The following is a 7,085-nucleotide window of genomic DNA, read 5'->3' on the forward strand; positions in this document are numbered from 1 at the left end:
AAAATAATGTTTTTAAGATCACATTGAGAAAAATAACATTTATAAATTCAATAGCATTGTCAATTCCAATTCATTATTTTTAATAACATCTTTATTGGAGTATAATTGCTTTACCATGGTGTGTTAGTTGCTGCTGTATAACAAAGTGTATCAGCTATACATATACATATATCCCCATATTCCCTCCCTCTTGCGTCTCCCTCCCACCCTCAGCTATACATATACATATAACCCCATATCTCCTCCCTCTTGCGTCTCCCTCCCACCCTCCCTATCCCACCCCTCTAGGTGGTCACAAAGCACCGAGCTGATCTCCCAGCAGCTATGCGGCTGCTTCCCACTAGCTATCTATTTTACATTTGGTAGTATATATAAGTCCATGCCACTCTCTCACTTCGTCCCAGCTTACCCTTCCCCCTCCCTGTGTCCTCAGGCCCATTCTCTACATCTGCGTCTTTATTCCTGTCCTGTCCCTAGGTTATTCAGAACCTTTTTTTTTTTTTTTTTTAGATTCCATATATATGTGTTAGCATATGGTATTTGTTTTTCACTTTCTGACTTACTTCACTCTGTATGACAGACTCTAGGTCCATCCACCTCACTACAAATAACTCAATTTCATTTCTTTTTATGGCTGAGTAGTATTCCATTGTATATATGTGCTACATCTTCTTTATCCATTCATCTGTCAATGGACACTTAGGTTGCTTCCATGTCCTGGCTATTGTACATAGAGCTGCAATGAACATTTTGGTACATGACTCTTTTTGAATTATGGTTTTCTCAGGGTACATGCCCAGTAGTGGGATTGCTGGGTCGTATGGTAGTTCTATTTTTAGTTTTTTAAGGAACTTCCATACTGTTCTCCATAGTGGCTGTATCAATTTACATTCCCACCAACAGTGCAAGAGTGTTCCCTTTTCTCCAATTCGTTTTTATTGGCTACCTAGAGAGCTGTGTTGAGAAGCCTTCTGAAGTTCATTGTCACAGTTGATTAGTAATAAATACCATGGACATGGTAGAATTGGGTAGGGGGTTGCCTTTAAGATAAAATCCAAACTCCTTAACATGGTTTGAAATAAAGTTCTTTGTGATTTGGCTGCTGTTGACTTCTCCAGGCTCATTTCACCTCTCAATTGTTCAATTCATCCTCGACCACGCAGTGTATAATGTTCATTGCCTCACAGGTGGCGTTATAATACTGTTTCTTCAGTCTGGCATGTTCTTGCTCTCTCCCTCTTCTTCTCCCAACCTTCACCACATTCTTACTCGCCACGTACATACTGTCATACACACACATGCACATCCCACGTTTTGCATGGCTAGTACCAAGGTTATATCCTCCTGCGATATGCTCCTTAGTACCCCATCATAGCCCTGAGGTGTGATTATCTGCTTGCTTGTCTTTCTCTTTCTCTGAGCTACAATTTCTTATGGTCACTGATTGTGTGCCTGCTGTCACCAATATGAAGCATTATGCCGCACCCAGAGCAAGCTAGGTAAATACTGCTGAATTAACCAAATTAATGTATCAGTGATACAGGCCTAAGAGAGTCAAATACACAAAGGAAGGAACTGGAATCTGAATTCTTCTCACACATGCCAGAAGCTGTACGCAATTAAGTTATTACGTTTGTGCCTTAGGTTCCTCAACTTTAAAATGGAGAAATAATAGTACCTACCTAGCAGTGTTGTGAGTAAATATACAGAGAATACTTAGAAAGCACTGGGTACTTAGTAAACACAACATAAAATGTCAGCTACTAGTGTTATTTCTTGTGATTGACCAGTTGTTTTGAAATCATCAATATCTGGACAATTTCTTAATCTTGATCATAACAAAAAAATGAAATTTAATATGTGAAAGTTAAGTAGTAAAACCAGGAACAGCAACTTTAGCATCTAATTCTGAAGTCTGAGCTCTCTCCACTAATGTTACATCTGCAATAACCAGAACACTTCATTTCATAAGCACTTAAATATTATGCATGGGGAATCACACAGTAAACTGAAACTGATTACAACAGAAAGTGTCACACATAATACAACCAGTGCATACTGTTTTATTAATATTTAAACATATGTTGTTTTCTACCTTTGCCTGCTTTAGGCTGGTAGACAAAACCAGTGCCTTATATTATGTACAATACATACTGATACATTAAAGCATTAAATAATTGTGATTGTCTATGGCCAATAAATCATTTTCTCACTTTATTTATCATCATCTATTATCACCTGCATTATTGGGATTTTAATGTTCTTAAAACACAATTACTTAACAGTATTAAGTATAGATATGGTACTGGACTGTGGAGGGAAGCACTATAGATATTGAGGTCATGGCTGAAATCTGGTCCAAATCTAACTCTCTAGGGCTATCCTTGCTTTGATGTTCAAATTCAGAATAAATTGAAACTCTGAACTAATGATATGTTTTCATTTCACACGAGACATGTAAAACAGCATCAGCTGAGGAGATTGATCACTTAATAAGCTTTAATTCAGATCAAGATTCTCATTTTTCGTATGGAAACACAAAAGACCCCGAATAGCCAAAGCAATCTTGAGAAAGAAAAACAGAGCTGGAGGAATCAGGCTCCCTGACTTCAGACTATACTACAAAGCTACAGTAATCAAGACAATATGGTACTGGCACAAAAACAGAAATATAGATCAATGGAACAGGATAGAAAGCCCAGAGATAAACCCACACACATATGGTCACCTTATTTTTGATAAAGGAAGCAAGAATATAGAATGGAGAAAGGACAGCCTCTTCAATAAGTGGTGTTGGGAAAACTGGACAGCTACATGTAAAAGAATGAAATTAGAACACTCCCTGACACCATACACAAAAATAAACTCAAAATGGATTCAAGACCTAAATGTAAGGGCAAACACTATCAAACTCTTAGAGGAAAACATAGGCAGAACACTCTATGATATAAATCACAGCAAGATCCTTTTTGACCCACCTCCTAGAGAAATGGAAATAAAAACAAAAATAAACAAATGGGACCTAAAGAAACTTAAAACTTTACACAGCAAAGGAAACCATAAACAAGATGAAAAAACAACCCTCAGAATGGGAGAAAATATTTGCAAATGAAGCAACTGACAAAAGCTTAATATCCAAAATTTACAAGCAACTCATGCAGCTCAATATCAAGAAAACAAACAACCCAATTCAAAAATGGGCAGAAGACCTAAATCAACATTTCTCCAAAGATGATATACAGATTGCCAACAAACACATGAAAGGATGCTCAACATCACTAATCATTAGAGAAATGCAAATCAAAACTACAGTGAGGTATCACCTCACACCAGTCAGAATGGCCATTGTCAAAAAAAGTACAAACAATAAATGCTGGAGAGTGTGTGGAGAATAGGGAACCCTCTTGCACTGTTTGTGGGAATGTAAATTGATACAGCCACTATGGAGAACAGTATGGAGGTTCCTTAAAAAACTAAAAATAGAACTACCATACGACCCAGCAATCCCACTACTGGACATATACCCTGAAAAAACCATAATTCAAAAAGAGACATGCACCACAATGTTCATTGCAGCTCTATTTACAATAGCCAGGACATGGAAGCAACCTAAGTGTCCATTGACAGATGAATGGATAAAGAAGATGTAGCACATATATACAATGGAATACTACTCAGCCATAAAAAGAAATGAAATTGAGTTATTTGTAGTGAGGTGGATGGACCTAGAGTCTGTCATACAGAGTGAAGTAAGTCAGAAAGTGAAAAACAAATACCATATGCTAACACATATATATGGAATCTAAAAAAAAAAAAAAAAAAGGTTCTGAATAACCTAGGGACAGGACAGGAATAAAGACGCAGATGTAGAGAATGGGCCTGAGGACACAGGGAGGGGGAAGGGTAAGCTGGGATGAAGTGAGAGAGTGGCATGGACTTATATATACTACCAAATGTAAAATAGATAGCTAGCGGGAAGCAGCCGCATAGCTGCTGGGAGATCAGCTCGGTGCTTTGTGACCACCTAGAGGGGTGGGATAGGGAGGGTGGGAGGGAGACGCAAGAGGGAGGAGATATGGGAATATATGTTTATGTATAGCTGATTCATTTTGTTATAAAGCAGAAACTAACACACCATGGTAAAGCAATTATACTCCAATAAAGATGTTAAAAAAAAAAAATTCTCATTTTTCTCCCACCCCATGGAACAAGACACAATGTCCAGGTTCCCTGCAGAATCAAAAGTCAATAATATCTCATATACCAATAATAAGTGAAAAACTCAAATGTAGATTTATTACTGTAAATCTACAAAAATTATAGATTGTAAAAAGACTGGATGAATGAAAACTCACGTTGACCATACACAACTGATAAAGCCATAAATTTATACACTTTCACCAGTATGTTTGCTTTATGTAAGTTTCTTTAAAAACGTTAAAGCTGTGTCATTTCACATAAGTCAAGGTGTAAGAGAGAAGCTACCAGTTTCCAAAAATTGATGGACCAGCCCCATAACCCTTGAGCAGAAACTATCTGATTGATCTATTTAGCTCCATGCTTAACAAGGGAGAGGTACATAGTAGACCCTCAGGAAATGTCTGTTAAGTGGATCTGAGCTATTAGAATGGAGAATATCTGTTTCCTCAATCAATTCTAATTGGACATGCAATTCATTTCAAAACATTTTTCAAGCGACGCTTAATGTCATAAACTGCTCCATTTTCTCCATGGAATTTCTTTCAATTCGAAAACCTAACGAGTCTAAATCCAAAGTTTATCATTTCAGGTGTGTTTTCCTTAAAACAGCATCGAAGAAATCAGAACTCATTGGTAAATAAGCATCGTAAGCAGAATTCAACTCTCAGAATAATTTCATTTTCTAAAGGAAAACGAGTCAGCACCTGTACAATAGAAAAAGCAAATAAATAAGCAATGAGGAAGGAATACTGATATCATTCATGGTACCCCAGGAAGAAAGAATATTGAAGAAAGGATGACGGGACAAGTTCACTCCCTCAGAACCCTGCGTATGATATTGATACCAGCTCAGCGAACAGGAGGACTGAAAAGGACAAAAGACTTGGCTATTAAAAAGGATCTGTGAGCCTACAGAACCCTGCAGATCTCACAGAATCCACCTGAAAAGGTGCCAAGTAGTGAGTCTGTCAACACACACGCTCCAATGACATATGGCCAATAGGTTGTTGGTAAATATTTAATACAGTGAAATGCAAGACTCTGATGCCAACCTGCTAGGGTTACGAAGAAGTGGAGCCATACTGACAAAAGGCGGGGCCTGCAGGTGACAGTGGTGCTGTGTTACAGAGCTCATATCTGCAGACTAAAATTAAAACTCACTCTATTCATATAACACAACTCCCTGCAGGAGATCTTGCTGGATTTTCTCTTTAGTTAAAGCTGTCTTCTATGGTTCAGCAGGTTTAGTGCAGAGGGAAATTATATTGCTGGACTTCACATCCAGCATGTCCTACATACTCTACAGTAACTCGAGTTGCTGTTTGGTCTTGGAATTCCCAATGCCCCAACCCAATAGTAGTGTTTACTTTTTGTCAAAGTTGTCACACTCTCCTTATTCTGGTCACATGAGAAAGACTCTGTACTGACTAGTCCAACGTGAGGGAAGAAGACTGATCAGTGATGTATTAATTTTTTTATCAAAGATCTGAATTTTGGATGATTAGAACTATGGTCCAATTGATGCATAGTCCTGAAGAAGTTTTAGAGGACAGGCATACTTCATTTTATTGTGCTTTGCTTTATTGGGCTTTGCAGATATTACATTTGTTTTTACAACTTGAAGGTTTGTGGCAACTCTGCATTGAGCAAGTACTTGAGCAAGACCTAAATAGACATTTCTCCAAAGAAGACATACAGATCTTCTTCAATGTTGGTCAAACAACATTTGCTCACAACGTGTCTCTCTGTCACATTTTGGTAATTTTCACAATATTTCAAACCCTTCACCAGCAAAAAGATTATGACTCGTTGAAGGCTCAGATGATGCTTAGAAATTTTTAGCAACAAAGTATTTTAATTAAGGTATGTACATTGTTTTTTTAGACATAATGCTATTACACACTTAATAGACTACAGTATAGTGTAAACAATTTTTATATGCACTAGGAAACCAAAAACTTCATGTGATTCACTTTAGTGCGATATTCGCTTTATTGTGGTGGTCTGGAACCAAACTCTCAATATCTCCAAGGCATGCCTGGTATTCAACAATCCACTAATTTGGAACATTCATCTCTGATTACTACCACCCGATACTATTGACTTACACCAAAAATTAAGATCATAAGGAAAGTAACTGGAGAAGGAGAGAACTGTTAATGAATATTATTAGTTATTATTTCTGACTCTGTTTTGTACCAGCCCCATGCTAAATGGAGTGTGTACCTTATTTCCTTTCATCTTCACAATAACTTTGCGTGGTAAGTATTATTATCTACGTTTTACAGAGGAGAAACTGAGACTCAGAAAATGTCATCTGTCCCAGTGGAAAAAGCCCAAAATTAGAACATAGGTTTGTCTGATGAAAGTCTATGCTCTTTGTCACCAAACTATGATGACCGAGTCTCTGAAAAGTCCTCTGAAGGGAAGGGTCCTATGGGATGAGGCAGGTAATACAGATATTAGAGGCAGTAAGACAGAGACACAAGAACTATTTTAACGCTAAAGGAAAAAAAGGATTAATTGCAATTGAAACTTTGTCTTAATATTAAGGATACGATTGGGGGACGGGGACTGTCGTGCAGCGAGAACTGGCAAAGAAAGGGTGAGTCTCGTGAGACTGGATCGTGTCCCAGGGCTGACCATGTGCTGAGATCAATCCCAGGACAATGTCCCAAGACCAGGTAAAAGAAGTCTGTTATTTGCCTGGAATCAGCCCATACCAGGAAGCAGGGCCAAGGTTTAGAACAAAGAATGAATGACAAGAGTAGTGATGAGCAAAGCCGAAGGGGGAGAAACGTGGAGAAGTTGGTGAGGGAACTACATTCCACCAGTAATGAACTTTGATTGTGCTGGAGGGGCTGGTTCTGTGCTTGAAACTATAC

This window comes from Balaenoptera borealis, assembly GCF_965194805.1.
Source record: "Balaenoptera borealis genome assembly, chromosome: 11".
Classification (NCBI taxonomy): domain Eukaryota; kingdom Metazoa; phylum Chordata; class Mammalia; order Artiodactyla; family Balaenopteridae; genus Balaenoptera; species Balaenoptera borealis.